Below are 18,764 nucleotides of genomic sequence, written 5' to 3' on the forward strand. Positions count from 1 at the left end.
GTAAACGTTTGGCTTAAATTGCTAAAAAGGGGAAACGCTTAGATTTGTTTCATAACTTTCATTAACGTTTGGCATAAATCGCTAAAGAGGTGAAACACTTGGATTTTTTTCGTAACGTTTGTAAACATTTGGCTTAAATCACTAAAAATGTGAAACGTTTGTTTTGTTCCGTAACGTTTGTAAACATTTGGTTAAATCACTAAAAATGTGAAAACGTTTGTTTTGTTCCGTAACATTTGTAAATATTTGGCTTCAATTGCTAAAAATGTGAAACGTTTGGATTTGTTTCGTAACGTTTTAAACGTTTGGTTTTGTTTTGTAATTTTTGTAAACGTTTGGCTTAAATCATTAAAAAGGGTAAACATTTGGATTTGTTTCGTAACGTTTGTAAACCTTTGGCTGAAATCTCTAAAAAGAGGAAAATTTTGGATTTGTTTCATAACGTTTGTAACCGTTTTGCGAAAATCGCTAAAAGGTGAAACCTTTGGATTTGTTTCGTAACATTTGTAAACGATTGGCTTATATCGCTAATATGGGGAAATGTTTGTATTTGTTTCGTAATGTTTGTAAATGTTTGGCTTAAATCGCTAAAAAGGTGAAATGTTTGGATTTGTTTCGTAACGTTTGTAAACGTTTGGCTTAAATAGCTAAAAAGGGGAAAAGTTTGGATTTATTTCGTAACGTTTGTAAACGCTTGGCTTCAATCACTAAAAATTTGTAAAAGTTTGGCTTAAAGCACTAAAAATATGAAACGTTGGGATTTGTTTCGTAACGTTTGTAAACGTTTGGCATAAATCGCTAAAAAGGTGAAACGTTTGGATTTAAATTGCTAAAAAGGTGAAACGTTTGGATTTGTTTCGTATCATTTGTAAACATTTGGCTTTAAATTGCTTAAAAGGTGAAACGTTTGGATTTGTTCTGTAAACGTTTGTTTTAAATCGCTAAAAAGGTGAAACATTTGGTTTTGTTTCGTAACGTTTGTAAACGTTTATTTTAAATCGCTAAAAAGGTGAAACATTTATATTTGTTTCGTAACGTTTGTAAACGTTCGGCTTAAATTGCTAAAAAGGTGAAATCTTTGGTTTTGTTTTGTAACGTTTGCTAACGTTTGGCTTAAATATCTAAAAAGGTGAAACATTTGGTTTTGTTTCGTAACGTTTGCAAACGTTCGGCTTAAATCGACAAAAAGGGGAAACATTTGTATTTGTTTCGTAACATTTGTAAACGTTTGGCTTATATTGCTAAAAAGGTGAAACGTTTGGATTTGTTTCGTAAAGTTTGTAAACAATTGGTTTTGTTTCGTAAAGTTTGTAAACGTTTGGCTTATTCGCTAAAAATGTGAAACGTTTTGATTTGTTTCGTAATGTTTTAAACGTTTAGATTTGTTTCGTAACGTTTGTAAATATTTGGCTTAAATCATTAAAAATGTGAAACGTTTTGTTTTGTTCCGTAACGTTTGTAAACATTTGGCTTAAATTGCTAAAAATGTGAAACGTTTGTATTTGTTTCGTAACGTTTTAAACGTTTGGTTTTGTTTCGTAACTTTGGTAAACGTTTGGCTTAAATTATTTTAAAAGGGGAAACATTTTGATTTGTTTTGAAACGTTTGTAAACATTTGGCTGAAATCTCTAAAAAATGGAAAATTTTGGATTTGTTTCATAATGTTTGTAACCGTTTGGCTAAAATCGCTAAAAAGCTGAAATGTTTGGATTTGTTTCGTAACATTTGTAAACGTTTGGCTTATATCGCTAATATGGGGAAACGTTTGTATTTGTTTCTTAATGTTTGTAAACGTTTGGCATAAATCGCTAAAAAGGTGATATGTTTGGTTTTGTTTCGTAACGTTTGTAAACTTTGGGCTTAAATTGCTAAAAAGGGGAAACGTTTGGATTTGTTTCGTAACATTTGTAAACGTTTGGCATAAATCGCTAAAAAGGTGAAACGTTTGGATTTGTTTCGTAACGTTTGTAAACATTTGGCATAAATCACTAAAAAGGTGAAACGTTTGGATTTGTTTCCTAACGTTTGTAAACGTTTGGCTTTAAATCGTTTAAAAGGTGAAACGTTTGGATTTGTTTTGTAACGTTTGTAAACGTTTGTTTTAAATCGCTAAAAAGGTGAAACATTTGGTTTTTTCGTAACTTTTGTAAATGTTTATTTTAAATTGCTAAATAGGAGAAACGATTGGATTTGTTTCGTAGCGTTTGTAAATAATTGGCTTAAATCGCTAAAAAGGTGAAACATTTGTATTTATTTCGTAACGTTTGTAAACGTTCGGCTTAAATCGCTAAAAAGGTGAAATCTTTGGTTTTGTTTTCTAACCTTTGCTAACGTTTGGCTTAAATAGCTAAAAAGGTGAAACAATTGGTTTTGTTTCGTAACGTTTGTAAACGTTCGGTTTATATCGATAAAAAGGGGAAACGTTTGGAATTGTTTCGCAACGTTTGTAAACGTATGACTTGAATTACTAAAAAGGTGAAACGTTTGGATTTGTTTCGTAAAGTTTGTAAACGATTGGTATTGTTTTGTAATGTTTGTAAACGTTTGGCTTAAATTGCTAAAAATGGGAAACATTTGGATTTGTTTCGTAATGTTTTAAACGTTTAGATTTTTTTCGTAACGTTTGTAAACATTTGGCTTCAATCGCTAAAAAGGTGAAACGTTTGGATTTGTTTTGTATCGTTTGCAAACGTTTGGCTTAAGTCGCTGGAAAGGTGAAACATATGAATATGTTTCGTAACGTTTTAAACATTTGGCTTAAATAGTTAAAATGCGTTGGATTTGTTTCGTAACGTTTGTAAACGTTTGACTTAAATCGCTAGAAAGGTGAAACATTTGGATTTGTTTCGTAACGTTTGTAAACGTTTGGCATATATTGCTAAAAAGGTGAAATGCTTGGATTTGTTTTGTAACGTTTGTAAACGTTTGTTTTAAATCGCTAGAAAGGGGAAACGTTTGGATTTGTTTCGTAATGTTTGTAAACGTTTGGCTTCAATCGCAAAAAAGGTGAAACGTTTTGATTCGTTTCGTAGCGTTTATAAACGTTTGGCTTAAATCGGTAAAATGGGGAAACGTCTGGATTTGTTTCGTAACGTTTGTAAACGTTTCAATTTGTTTCGTAAAGTTTGTAAACGATTGGTTTTTTTTCACATCGTTTATAAACGTTTGGCTTAAATTGCTAAAATGGAGAAATGTTTGGATTTTTTTCGTAAAGTTTGTAAACGTTTGGTTTGAATAGCTAAAAAGGTGAAATGTTTGGATTTGTTCCGTAACGTTTGTAAACGTTTCGCTTAAATTGCTAAAAATATGAAACGTTTGGATTTGTTTCGTAATTTTTGTAAACGTTTGGCTTAAATCGTTAAAAATGTGAAACGTTTGGATTTTATTCGTAACAGTTTAAATGTTTGGATTTGTTTCGTAATGTTTGTAAACGTTTGGCTTAAATCGCTAAAACGGTGAAACAGTTGGATTTGTTTTGTAACGTTTGTAAACGTTTGGCTTAAATAGCTAAAAAGGTGAAACGCTTAGATTTGTTTCGTAGCTTTTATAAACGTTTGACTTAAATCGCTAAAGAGGTGAAAAGCTTGGATTTCTTTTGTAATGTTTGTAAACGTTTGGCTTTAAATCGCTAAAAAAGTGAAACGTTTGGATTTGTTTTGTAACGTTTGTAAACGTTTGTTTTAAATCGCAAAAAAGGTGAAACATATGGTTTTGTTTCATAATGTTTGTAAACGTTTAGTTTAAATTGCTAAAAAGGTGAAACGATTTGATTTGTTTCGTAGCGTTTGTAAACATTTTGCTTAAATCGCTAAAAAGGTGAAACATTTGTATTGGTTTCGTAACGTTTGTAAACGTTCGGCTTATATCGATAAAAAGGGGAAACGTTTGGATTTGTTTCGTAACGTTTTTAAACGTTCGGCTTGAACTACTAAAAAGGTGAAACGTTTGGATTTGTTTCGTAAAGTTGGTAAACGATTGGTTTTGTTTCGTACTGTTTGTAAACGTTTGGCTTAAATCGATAAAAATGTGAAACGTTTGGATTTGTTTCGTAATGTATTAAACGTTTAGATTTGTTTCATAACGTTTGTAAACATTTGGCTTCAATCGCTAAAAAAGGTGAAACGTTTGAATTTGTTTCGTATCGTTTGTAAATGTGTCGCTTAAATCACTGAAAAGGGGAAATGCTTGAATATGTTTCGTAACGTTTTAAATGTTTGGCTTAAATCTTTAAAATGCGGAAACATTTGGATTTGTTTCGTAATATTTGTAAACGTTTGACTTAAATCGCTAAAAAGGTTAAACGTTTGGATTTGTTTCGTAACGTTTGTAAACGTTTGGCTTATATTGCTAAAAAGGTGAAATGCATGGATTTATTTCTTATCGTTTGTAAACGTTCGACTTATATCGCTAAAAAGGTGAAACGCTTGGATTTGTTTCGTAATGTTTGTAAATGTTTGGCTTCAATCGCAAAAAAGGTGATACGTTTCGATTTGTTTCGTTACAATTTAAGCCAAACGTTTATTAATGTTACGAAACAAATCCAAGCATTTCACCTCTTTAGAAATTTAAGCCAAATGTTTACTAAAGTTACGAAATAAATCCAAACATTTCATCTTTTTTGCGATTTAAGCCAAACATTTACCAACGTATGAAAAAAATCCAAATGTTTCACCTTTTTAGCGATTTAAGCCAAACATTTACAAAAGTTACAAATTAAAACCAAACGTTTAAAACGTTACGAAACAAATCCAACCGTTTCACATTTTTAGCGATTTAAGCCAAACCCGTACAAACGTTACAAAACAAAATCAAGAATTTCACCTTTTTAGCAATTTAAGCCAAAACGTTTACATACGTTACGAAACAAATCCAAGCGTTTCACCTTTTTAGCAATTTAAGCCAAACGTTTACAAACGTTACGAAAAAAATCCAAACGTTTCACCCTTTTAGCAATTTATGCCGAACGTGTAATATCCCGTAAAATATTTAAATTTGTACGATGAGTTCTGGTAGTTTTCGGGTCGTTTTCAGTATCATGGTTCGATTTGTGGGTAGGAATATGTTTAGGTTTGGTTGGCCCATGGGCCAAGGTTTAAAATTATGGCAGCTCACCGGTCTCGTTCAAGGGCATGTTTGTGCCTCTACTTTCTGTTCCTAAAATAACGTTGATGTATGTACATTTCTTGCAGCCCTATTCATACACACATATTTCATTCTTTTGTTCTTCAAAACGTTATAAGAAAACCCTAGCCGTATTTTCACACACTCCAAACTCCCTAGAGACTTTCACTCCCATTCCTCTCAATCACGGTAGGTAATTCACATCTTGTTTCATTGTTAATCAATATCGTTCTTCCATTACGTAACTCAATTTCATTGTTGTTATAGCTTCTAATCTGAGTTTGGCTACGTCATAAACCTTACTCTCATCGTCCTTGTTAATCCTAGTGCATCAGAATTGATTTTGGTATGTAAACCTCTTTGTTTAATCGTCGTTTCGATTTATCGTTTTGATTTACTGTGACTTCGTTTTCATTGTGGTTCGGCTGAATCCTAAAAGTGTTTATGGGTTTGATTATTTGCCTTGTTTAGACCCTAACCTCACGTCCAAATCGAGCACATTCATCTCTGGAATCACCAAGCGTTGTATCTTCAAACGGTACGTTTGATTTCCTTGAGTTCGCATTGTTACTTTTATTGTCGCTCTTCATTAATTGTTAGCTACTGTTCTGGAAATTGTCATGGAAAATTGATGTTCTTGCTCCTATATAAATGTGTTTAGGTTAGAAAATCATTTGAGTTGTCCTTGTGTTAATTGCAGTAACCGTTGCTTGATTCAGTGAGGAAGATGGTGAATTATGTTCTTAGGTCACTAGATTATTTGGTTTACTCTTTTAGGCTCAACATGTTATGGGTCTGCATGGGGTACAATGTTATACTCAATGTGATTGGGCCGTGTTTATTGTTTGGGGCTTTGCTTATTTTAATAGTTGGACTTTTCATTATTAGGTTTATTAAATTGATTCCTTTTGGTTGCTTAATAATGAATTTGATTTATTTTTTATTTATTTAAATTGCTTTATAAAATAATCGGGAGACGATAACAATATAATTATCACTAATTCATAATTATTGGGTAATTATTAAATTTTGATTTTTTTTTATTTCACGTGACAATTTAACGTTTTGGGGTTTTAACGTTTTCATAATTTATTTTTAATTAAATAAATTATTAGTAACGATTGGTTATTCGGATTTTGAGATATTAAGTTCCAATTTAATATTTTATCAGTTGGGCCTATTTTAAATTATAAAATATGGTTTATTATTTTATCAATTTTTTTTATATAAACTCGGGTTTATATTTGATAAACGTTTGAGTCGGGTTAGACTTGGGTCACCCGACAAGTGAGATTAGCTTAGTAGTTATTGGTAACTCGGCTAACCCACTATTTGGAAACTTATTTATTATTTAAAGATTATTAAATAATATTTATAAATTGGATTTTAAGCGAGAACTCAATAGACTTATATTAATTGGGCTTTATTACCTTTTGGGTATATTTGTGTTGCTTTGGATTGTTTATTCCCGACGTGTTATTTGTGCTAGTCCTAAGTGGTGTCTAGTACTCTCTAGAGTTAGGGTCTGTTTTAATAATTATTTTATTTGTCTAGACCCGTCTATTGTCCGTGCTCCAGAGGCGAACCAGGACTAGTTGCTTGCCGGTATTCACGTGAATTAGCAAGCAGTGAGTTTGTACTTACTATTTACCGCTTTATTAAGTAAATTGTTATTTTAATATTAAATATATATACTGTATGTATATTTCGAACTGTTTTTATATTATGGCTCTTAGTTGGAACATGCTACCTAATGGGCATCATTAGGACTGCGTGCGCACCAGTAATGATCTGGGAAAGGTAATTATGGTAATGTGGTAACTCGGTGTGAGCATAGCTCTCGTGACCAAGTAGAGTAACTCGGTGTAGGTCAGCTCTCGGGACTCTGGTATAAGTGTGGTCAGTGGTAACTAGGTGTAGCTCAGCTCTCGGGAGCAGACCTGTTGGATTATGTTTATTATTTAGAATTGTGGATTAGGGTTCCAACTATTATTCGTAATATCGTTATTAAATGTTTTAAACGGTTTTAAAGGTTTTCCACTTAATAAATGTAGATAGTGGTATAAACTCATCTCAGTATATCTGACCCCGTTGTTTTCCCAATTTTTCCCAGGGTTATGATCTGAGAGAGTCGGGTGATCTCCGCATTTACTTTTCCTCGGAGGTTCCATTTATTTTTGATAAACTGTAAAACTGTTTTATTTCTTAGACCGCAGTAGTAGCTAGACGTCTTTATTATTATTATATATTTTATCGGATTGGTTCGACTGGTTATATTGCTTTGGCATGTTATATTATTTACATTGGTTTATGATAAATCTATTTTAGACTCGGAACTGAATAAGCATGTTATATTAACTGTTGAATATTATAACTGCTAGATTTAGGTTGAAGTCTCGGTTGCCCCCGAGCATTGGTTTTCTGCAGGTTTATATGTTTATGTATTAAATAAAAGGCTAGCTACGGGCTTTGGTACTACATTACCCATACCCTAGCGCCGGTCGCGATTCATGAAAATGGGTCGTGACAAACTTGGTATCAGAGCTTTGGTTTCAAACCAAGGCCATTTGCATGCTATGTGTTTACTCTGTTAAGTGTTGTTGTGTCTTAGGAACTACTGCGGATATAGGTTTCTGTCATGTCTTTAAAAAACGTCATCTTTTGATTTTTAAAATATTCTCCCTACACCAATAGGATCGCGTCGAGTCAGTCATTATATGTTGATTTGATGCTGTTAAACGTTAATTTTATTTCACTTGGGTGAATATCTTATTGCTGTTGATTTCTTGGGAAATCCTATATGTTGCTTGTTTTGTTCATACTTGCGTATGAAATATCTGTGTATTTAAATTGTTCTTGATCAATCCTTAGGATATGAACAACGCTATTCGTACTCGTGCTGCGGCAGAGCAAGAAGCTGAGGCTGATGATGCGATTTCCATGGAAGTCGATCAGAATGTGCCACAGGTTCAGGCCAATGCTGGACGTGGTCGAGGTGGAGGTGCTGGCAGAGGTAGAGGAGCTGGTGCTGGTAGAGGCAGAGGAGCTGGTGCTGGTAGAGGTGGAGCTAGAGGACGTGGTGCAGCAGGTGTTCAAGCACCGAATGTGCAGCAGGCACCAGAGGTGCAACAAGCACCAAACATGCAAGCGTTCGACTTCACTACTTTCTTAGCTGGGATTGTCGAGATGCAGAACAACTAGGCTCTTCTGCAGAATCAGTGTACTGTACTGGGTCAGCTAGCGCAGCAACAGCAACCTCACGTTGGTGCTGTAGCTGGTATTGGTGGACTTGCTGGTGTCGGTCACATTCCAACAGACAGAGAGTTGGTGATGATCTACATGAAGTTGAATCCGACTTCTTTTGATAGTACTGGGGATGCTCTTGACTTTTTGGAGGAATTTGAGTACAACAGTCTGAGGATTCAAGCTTCTGATCGTCAATCAGTGATGCTTGTGGAGATGTCGCTGAAGGGTCCAGCTAAGAACTGGTATCGTGATAACATCAGGCCAGTTATGGATACTTTGTCTTGGGCTGATTTTGTGATCAGGTTCAGAGGTTACTATCTACCCTTCTCTGTTACTGAGAGTTTCAGAGAAAAGCTGCTAAATTTGAAGAAGGGGGATAGATCAGTAACAGACTACACTACTGAGTTTGTACGTTTGGGGCGGTTTGCTACAGATCTACAGGGTGATCAAGAGCGAGTGAACGACCGTTATATTAGGGGTTTAGGCTCGGAGTTCCTCCCTTTGCTGATAGGGACAAACATGGAGTTTGCCCGGTTAGTGGATAGTGCGCGACGGATGGAGAATTCGATGGTTCAGTTTGGGACGATCTCTGACACTTTCCATAATCAAAAGGGAAAGAGTGATCTTCCTAGTGGGGGGCAGCAGACCCCAGTGCAGCATAGTAGTGGGAATTACTACAGTGGCTCTTCTCAGGCCAACAGGGGGAGTCGACGGACTCACAACAAAGGGAGGCATAGTGCCAGGAGTGCTCCGTACAGTTCCAGTAGCAGTGGGAGCAACCGTGGTTCAGGACGCGGGCACAGTGGTGGATCGAACATTCCGTTCTGCCAGAATTGCAGACGCAGGCACTATGGTCAGTGTCAGTTAGCTCCTGGAGGTTGTTTTACTTGTGGCCAGCCGGGTCATTTTTCTAGGGAGTGTCCGACATCTGGGCAGCAGATGTCTAACTCCAGTGTGGCGCAGTCTTCTTATCAGCAGCAGAGACCTGCGTTTTCACAGTCTGTAGGGTACTCGCAACCTGCAGCATCTTTTGGTGTCCAGCGGGGCCGTGGTTCTGGTGGCAGAGGTTTTGGTGGCCGTGGTAACGGTGGTAGAGGTTCCAACGGTTATGGTACTGGACAGAGTTCGCAGCAGCAGTCACAGGGTCAGGCCAGAGTGTTCGCACTTACTCCTCAGGATGCGCGTGCATCAAATGCTGTGGTGCAAGGTACCATTCCGATTTCTTTTATAGATGCTTTAGTGTTATTTGATGCGGGTGCAACCCATTCGTTTGTATCTACATGTTTTGCTGGGAAATTGGGTATAGCACCATCTGTTTTGAGTGAACCTCTAGCTGTGTCTACTCCTATGTCTGAAGGTGTAGTAGTGGACGTCGTTTATCCTTCTTGTCCAGTGGTTATTCAGGGTAGAGAATTATGTGCTGATTTGATTGTACTTGACGTTCTTTCTTTTGATGTTATCTTGGGGATGGACTGGTTGTCACGCCACTTTGCTTCTATTGACTGTCGAGGGAAGTCAGTCGAGTTCAGGATTCCAGGTGATCTACCTTTTTCCTTTCAGGGAGAAAATGCAGAGACACCTAAGAATCTGATTTCCGCCATCAAGGTGAAGCGGATGTTAGGCAAGGGTTGCCAAGGTTTTCTTGCCGTGGTTCGTGATTTAGAGACTAGTAGTGGTGATATGCACAGTGTTCCGATAGTGAATGAGTTCACTGATGTATTTCCAGAGGAATTGCCTGGATTACCACCTGATCGTGATATTGAGTTTTGCATTGATGTGGTTTCTGCTACAGCTCCGATTTCGATACCGCCGTATCGAATGGCTCCTGCAGAGCTGAAGGAGTTGAAGGACAAGTTACAAGAGTTGTTGGATAGCGGGTTCATCAGACCGAGTACTTCTCCGTGGGGTGCTCCAGTTCTGTTTGTAAAGAAGAAAGACGGTTCCTTTCGACTGTGTATCGACTACAGACAGTTGAACAAGGCTACTGTCAAGAACAGATATCCTCTTCCTCGCATCAATGATCTGTTTGACCAGTTGCAGGGTGCGAAGTGTTTTTCCAAGATTGATTTGAGGTCTGGGTATCATCAGCTACGGATCCGTGATGCAGATGTGCCTAAGATTGCTTTTCGGACTCGTTATGGACATTTTGAGTTTCTGGTTATGTCCTTTGGTCTGACAAACGCACCAGCAGCGTTTATGGATATGATGAACAGAGTGTTCAAGCCGTTTTTGGATCAATTTTTTATCGTCTTCATTGATGACATTTTGATCTATTCTCGGAGTGAGGAGGAGCATGCTTATCATTTGAGGACTATACTACAGACGTTGCGTGAGCATCAGTTGTATGCTAAGTTCTCAAAATGTGAGTTCTTGTTGGATCAGGTTACCTTTCTAGGACACGTGGTGTCGAAAGATGGGATCAAGGTTGATCCGAAGAAGATTGAGGCGGTCATAGATTGGCAAAGGCCAAGGTCAGTTACCGAGATCAGAAGTTTTCTGGGTTTAGCTGGCTACTATCGTCGGTTCGTGCAAGATTTCTCCAGAATATCTGCACCGTTGACTAAACTGACACAGAAGGGTGTTAAGTTTGAGTGGACTGATAAGTGCGAGGCGAGCTTTGAGAAGCTCAAGGAGATTTTGACTACAGCTCCGGTTTTGGCATTGCCTTCTGGCATTGACGGTTTCACAGTGTATTGTGATGCGTCTCGGATTGGTTTGGGTTGCGTTCTGATGCAACATGGGCAGGTGATTGCCTATGCTTCCAGACAGTTGAAGAAGCATGAGGTGAATTACCCTACTCATGATTTAGAGTTGGCAGCTGTGGTTTTTGCGCTGAAAATCTGGAGGCATTATTTATATGGTGCTACTTGTGAGATTTTCACTGATCATAAGAGTCTGAAATATATCTTTGATCAGAGAGAATTGAACTTGAGACAGAGGAGGTGGTTAGAGTTGCTGAAAGACTACGACTGTACTATTCAGTACCATCCTGGTAAGGCTAATTTGGTAGCCGATGCGCTGAGTCGCAAGTCTTCAGGCAGTTTGGTTCATATTTCTGAGATTGGGCGTAGACCCATGGTTAGAGAGTGGCACAGTTTGATAGCTTCAGGTTATGGTTTTCAGATTTCTCAGACTGGTTGTTTATTAGCACAGTTACAAGTGCAACCCGTTTTGATTGATCGGATCAAAGCTTTACAAGCTGAGGATCCACAGTTGAAACGGATTATTGAGGAGATTCAGCAGGACAGTAATTCTGAGTTTACTTTTGTGGATGGTGTTCTGAGACATGGTTCGAGATTGTGTGTTCCGGATTCAGATGGTTTGAGGGACCAGATTCTGGAGGAAGCGCACAAGTCTGCTTATAGTGTTCATCCGGGTTCTACTAAGATGTACCATGATCTTAAGGGTACCTACTGGTGGAGCGGGATGAAGAAGGATGTCGCTGAGTATGTTTCTAAGTGTCTGACGTGCCAGCAGGTGAAGCTGGAGCATCAGAGACCTTTTGGCTATCCGCAGCCACTACCTATTCCAGAGTGGAAGTGGGAGCGGATTGCCATGGATTTTGTGGTTGGTTTACCATGTACTCGACAGGGGTACGATTCCATCTGGGTTATAGTTGACCGTATGACCAAGTCAGCTCATTTCCTTCCGATAAAGGTTTCGTATACTGCTTCGAGGTTGGCTCAGTTGTACATCGACAGGATTGTCAGTTTGCATGGTGCACCGGTTTCTATTGTTTCAGACAGAGGTTCTGTGTTTACTTCGAGGTTCTGGAAAGCGTTACAGGAATCCTAAGGTTCTCGGTTGGATTTCAGTACAGCTTTTCATCCTCAGACTGACGGTCAGTCTGAGAGGACTATTCAGACGTTGGAGGATATGCTCAGGATGTGTGTTCTCGATTTTAAGGGTAGCTGGGATACTCATCTGCCGTTGATTGAGTTTTCTTACAACAACAGTTACCACGCGAGTATCGAGATGGCGCCGTATGAGCCTTTGTACGGGCGCAAATGTAGATCTCCTATCTGTTGGGAGGAGGTTGGAGAGCGTAAACTCTCAGGAGCAGAGATTATTCAGATTACCTCAGAGAAGGTACCGTTGATTAAGCGGAGATTAGAGACTGCTTTTAGTCGGCATAAAAGTTATGCTGATCCGAAGAGGAAAGACATTGAGTTTCATGTTGGTGATTTCGTGTTTCTTCGGGTTTCGCCTATGAAAGGTGTGGTTCGTTTTGGTGTCAAGGGAAAGTTGGCACCGAGGTACATTGGTCCTTATGAGATTTCAGAGAGGATTGGAGTTGTGGCTTACCGTCTGGTTCTGCCGCCAGAAATGTCGTTAGTACATCCTGTGTTTCATGTTTCTATGTTGAGAAAGTGCATTTCTGATCCTTCGCACGTGATTGTGCCTCAGAGTGTTGAGATTGACCAGGAGCTGTCCTATGAGGAACAGCCAGTTGAGATTGTTGATACGCAGGTGCGTAAATTGCGGAACAAGGAGATTCCAATGGTCAAAGTTCTCTGGCGCAATCATTCTGTAGAGGAGTGTACTTGGGAGACCGAGTTGGATATGCGAAATCGCTATCCTTTTCTTTTTCCGTGAGGTACGATATCTTGATTTCTGTGACTTTTATGACTATTACTTGTGTTACGTGTTGTTCTGGTGGTAATTGCTTATCGTGTTAAATTCGAGGGCGAATTTTGAATTAGTTGGGGATAATGTAATATCCCGTAAAATATTTAAATTTGTACGATGAGTTCTGGTAGTTTTCGGGTCGTTTTCAGTATCATGGTTCGATTTGTGGGTAGGAATATGTTTAGGTTTGGTTGGCCCATGGGCCAAGGTTTAAAATTATGGCAGCTCACCGGTCTCGTTCAAGGGCATGTTTGTGCCTCTACTTTCTGTTCCTAAAATAACGTTGATGTATGTACATTTCTTGCAGCCCTATTCATACACACATATTTCATTCTTTTGTTCTTCAAAACGTTATAAGAAAACCCTAGCCGTATTTTCACACACTCCAAACTCCCTAGAGACTTTCACTCCCATTCCTCTCAATCACGGTAGGTAATTCACATCTTGTTTCATTGTTAATCAATATCGTTCTTCCATTACGTAACTCAATTTCATTGTTGTTATAGCTTCTAATCTGAGTTTGGCTACGTCATAAACCTTACTGTCATCGTCCTTGTTAATCCTAGTGCATCAGAATTGATTTTGGTATGTAAACCTCTTTGTTTAATCGTCGTTTCGATTTATCGTTTTGATTTACTGTGACTTCGTTTTCCTTGTGGTTCGGCTGAATCCTAAAAGTGTTTATGGGTTTGATTATTTGCCTTGTTTAGACCCTAACCTCACGTCCAAATCGAGCACATTCATCTCTGGAATCACCAAGCGTTGTATCTTCAAACGGTACGTTTGATTTCCTTGAGTTCGCATTGTTACTTTTATTGTCGCTCTTCATTAATTGTTAGCTACTGTTCTGGAAATTGTCATGGAAAATTGATGTTCTTGCTCCTATATAAATGTGTTTAGGTTAGAAAATCATTTGAGTTGTCCTTGTGTTAATTGCAGTAACCGTTGCTTGATTCAGTGAGGAAGATGGTGAATTATGTTCTTAGGTCACTAGATTATTTGGTTTACTCTTTTAGGCTCAACATGTTATGGGTCTGCATGGGGTACAATGTTATACTCAATGTGATTGGGCCGTGTTTATTGTTTGGGGCTTTGCTTATTTTAATAGTTGGACTTTTCATTATTAGCTTTATTAAATTGATTCCTTTTGGTTGCTTAATAATGAATTTGATTTATTTTTTATTTATTTAAATTGCTTTATAAAATAATCGGGAGACGATAACAATATAATTATCACTAATTCATAATTATTGGGTAATTATTAAATTTTGATTTTTTTTTATTTCACGTGACAATTTAACGTTTTGGGGTTTTAACATTTTCATAATTTATTTTTAATTAAATAAATTATTAGTAACGATTGGTTATTCAGATTTTGAGATATTGAGTTCCAATTTAATATTTTATCAGTTGGGCCTATTTTAAATTATAAAATATGGTTTATTATTTTATCAATTTTTTTTATATAAACTCGGGTTTATATTTGATAAACGTTTGAGTCGGGTTAGACTTGGGTCACACGACAAGTGAGATTAGCTTAGTAGTTATTGGTAACTCGGCTAATCCACTATTTGGAAACTTATTTATTATTTAAAGATTATTAAATAATATTTATAAATTGGATTTTAAGCGAGAACTTAATAGACTTATATTAATTGGGCTTTATTACCTTTTGGGTATATTTGTGTTGCTTTGGATTGTTTATTCCCGACGTGTTATTTGTGCTAGTTCTAAGTGGTGTCTAGTACTATCTAGAGTTAGGGTCTGTTTTAATAATTATTTTATTTGTTTAGACCCGTCTATTGTCCGTGCTCCAGAGGCGAACCAGGACTAGTTGCTTGCCGGTATTCACGTGAATTAGCAAGCAGTGAGTTTGTACTTACTATTTACCGCTTTATTAAGTAAATTGTTATTTTAATATTAAATATATATACTGTATGTATATTTCGAACTGTTTTTATATTATGGCTCTTAGTTGGAACATGCTACCTAATGGGCATCATTAGGACTGCGTGCGCACCAGTAATGATCTGGGAAAGGTAATTATGGTAATGTGGTAACTCGGTGTGAGCATATCTCTCGGGACCAAGTAGAGTAACTCGGTGTAGGTCAGCTCTCGGGACTCTGGTATAAGTGTGGTCAGTGGTAACTCGGTGTAGCTCAGCTCTCGGGAGCAGACCTGTTGGATTATGTTTATTATTTAGAATTGTGGATTAGGGTTCCAACTATTATTCGTAATATCGTTATTAAATGTTTTAAACGGTTTTAAAGGTTTTCCACTTAATAAATGTAGATAGTGGTATAAACTCATCTCAGTATATCTGACCCCGTTGTTTTCCCAATTTTTCCCAGGGTTATGATCTGAGAGAGTCGGGTGATCTCCGCATTTACTTTTCCTCGGAAGTTCCATTTATTTTTGATAAACTGTAAAACTGTTTTATTTCTTAGACCGCAGTAGTAGCTAGACGTCTTTATTATTATTATATATTTTATCGGATTGGTTCGACTGGTTATATTGCTTTGGCATGTTATATTATTTACATTGGTTTATGATAAATCTATTTTAGACTCGGAACTGAATAAGCATGTTATATTAACTGTTGAATATTATAACTGCTAGATTTAGGTTGAAGTCTCGGTTGCCCCCGAGCATTGGTTTTCTGCAGGTTTATATGTTTATGTATTAAATAAAAGGCTAGCTACGGGTTTTGGTACTACATTACCCATACCCTAGCGCCGGTCGCGATTCATGAAAATGGGTCGTGACAGAACGTTTATCAATATTTCGAAACAAAACAAAACAATTTACCTTTTTAGCAATTTAAGCCGAACTTTTCACCTTTTTAGCGATTTAAGCCAAACATTTACAAACGTTACAAAACAAATCCAAACATTGAACCTTTTTAGCAATTTAAGCCAAACGTTTACAAACGTTACGAAACAAATACAAACGTTACATCTTTTTAGCGATTTAAGCAAAATGTTTACAAACGTTACGAAACAAATCCAAACGTTTCGTCTTTTTAGCAATTTAAGCCAAATGTTTACAAACGTTAGAAAACAAATTCAAATGTTTTACCTTTTTAGCGATTTAAGGCAAACGTTTACAAATGTTACATATTTTTACGATTTAAACTAAACCTTTACAAATGTTACGAAACAAGACCAAGCGTTTCACCTGTTTAGCAATTTAAGCCAAGCGTTTCTCCTTTTTAGAAATTTAAGCCAAACGTTTACAAACGTTCCGAAACAAATCCAAGCGTTTCACCTTTTTAGTAATTTAAGCGGTTTAGCAGAAACTATTAGAGGGTTTAAATTGATTCTTTCCGGAGAATTAGATAATGTGATCGTGAGCAAAATAAAATTCATCGAAGAAAATAAATTTTGCCAAATGTTTACAAACGTTACGAAACAGTTCCAAGCGTTTCACCTTTTTATCAATTTAAGCCGAACGTTTACAAACGTTACGAAACAAATCCAAACTTTTCATATTTTTAACGATTTAAGCCGAACGTTTACAAACGTTATGAAACAAAACCAAACATTTCATCTTTTTAGCGATTTATGGCAAACGTTTACAAACGTTATAAAACAAATCCAAACGTTTCACCTTTTTAGCGATTGAAGCCAAACGTATACAAATGTTACAAACAAATCCAAATGTTTCACCTTTTTGGCGATTTAAGACAAACGTTTACAAACGTTACGAAACAAATCCAAACGTTTCACCTTTTTAGCGATTTAAGCTAAACGTTTAGAAAGGTTATGAAACAAATCCAAATGTTTTCACTTTTTAGAAATTTAAGCCAAACGTTTACAGTAAAACAAATCCAACCATTTCACCTTTTTAACAATTTAAGAAAAACGTTTACAAAATTTACGAAACATATCCAAAATATCACCTTTTTGCAATTTAAGCCAAACATTTTCAAACGTTACGAATCAAATCCAAACGTTTCACCTTTTTAGCGATTTAAACCAAACGTTTACAAATGTCACGAAACAAATCCAAATATTTCCCCATTTTAGCGATTTAAGCCAAACATTTACAAACATTACGAAACAAATCCAAACGTTTTGCATTTTTAGCAGTGTAAACCAAACGTTTATAAACGTTATGAAACAAATCCAAACTTTTCACCTTTTTAGCGATTTAAGCCAAACGTTTACAAAGGTTACGAAACAAATCCAAATGTTTTACCTTTTTAGCAATTTAAGCCAAACGTTTCCAAACATTATGAAACAAATCCAAATTTTTCGCCTTTTTAGCGATTTAAGCCAAACGTTTAAAACGTTACGAAACAAATCCAAAAGTTTCCCCTTTTTTGCGATTTATGCCAAAACGTTTACAAACGTTACGAAACAAATCCAAACGTTTCACCTTTTTAGCTATTGAAGCCAAACGTTTACAAACGTTACAAAACAAATCCAAACGTTTCAAATTTTTTTGAAATTTAAGCCAAACATATACAAACGTTATGAAACAAAAACCAAGCATTTTACATTTTTAGCAATTTAAGCCAAACTTTTACAAACGTTACGAAAAAAATCCAAGCGTTTCACCTTTTTAGCAAATCAAGCCAAACATTTACAAACGTTACGAAACAAATCCAAACATTTTACCTTTTTAGCGATTTAAGCCAAACGTTTAAAAATGCGAAACAAAGGAAAACATTTAAAAATACAAAACAAATCCAAACGTTTCACATTTTTAGTAATTGAAGCCAAATGTTTACAAACGTTACGAAACAATTCCAAGTGTTTCACCTTTTTAGCAATTTAAGCCGAACGTTTACAAACGTTACGAAACAAATCCAAATATTTCACATTTTTAACGATTTAAGCAAAACGTTTACAAACGTTACGAAACAAAACCAAACATTTCTCCTTTTTAGCGATTTATGCCAAAAGTTTACAAACGTTACGAAACAAATCCAAATGTTTCACATTTTTAGCGATTGAAGTTAAACGTATACAAACTTTACAAACAATTCCAAACGTTTCACCTTTTTGCCATTTTAAGACAAACTTTTACAAACGTTACGAAACAAATCCAAATATTTCACCTTTTTAGCGATTTAAGCCAAACGTTTACAAAGGTTATGAAAAAAATCCAAATGTTTTAACTTTTTAGCAATTTAAGCCCAACGTTTACAATAAAACAAATCCAACCATTTCACCTTTTAAACAATTTAAGGCAAACGTTTACAAACGTTACGAAACAAATCCAAGCGTTTGACCTTTTTACCAATTTAAGCCAAACATTTATTAACGTTACGAAACAAATCCAAGCGTTTGACCTTTTTAACAATTTAAGCCAAACATTTATTAACGTTACGAAACAAATCCAAGCATTTCAACTCTTTAGAAATATAAGCCATACGTTTACTAACTTTACGAAACAAATCCAAACATTTCATATTTTTTGCGATTTAAGCCAAACATTTACAAACGTATGAAACAAATCCAAATGTTTCACCTTTTTAGCGATTTAAGCCAAACGTTTACAAAGGTAACGAAACAAATCCAAATTTTTAACCTTTTTATCAATTTAAACCAAACGTTTACAAACGTTACGAAACAAATCCAAGCGTTTCACCTTTTTAGTAATTTAAGCCAAATGTTTACAAACGTTAGGAAACAAATCCAAGCGTTTCACCTTTTTAGAGATTTAAGCCAAAGGTTTACAAACGTTACGAAACAAGTCCAACCATTTCACCTTTTTTGCGATTTAAGCCAAACGTTTACAAACGTTACGAAACCAATC

This window comes from Mercurialis annua, linkage group LG2 (genome assembly GCF_937616625.2).
Source record: "Mercurialis annua linkage group LG2, ddMerAnnu1.2, whole genome shotgun sequence".
In the NCBI taxonomy this organism is placed as follows: Eukaryota; Viridiplantae; Streptophyta; class Magnoliopsida; order Malpighiales; family Euphorbiaceae; genus Mercurialis; species Mercurialis annua.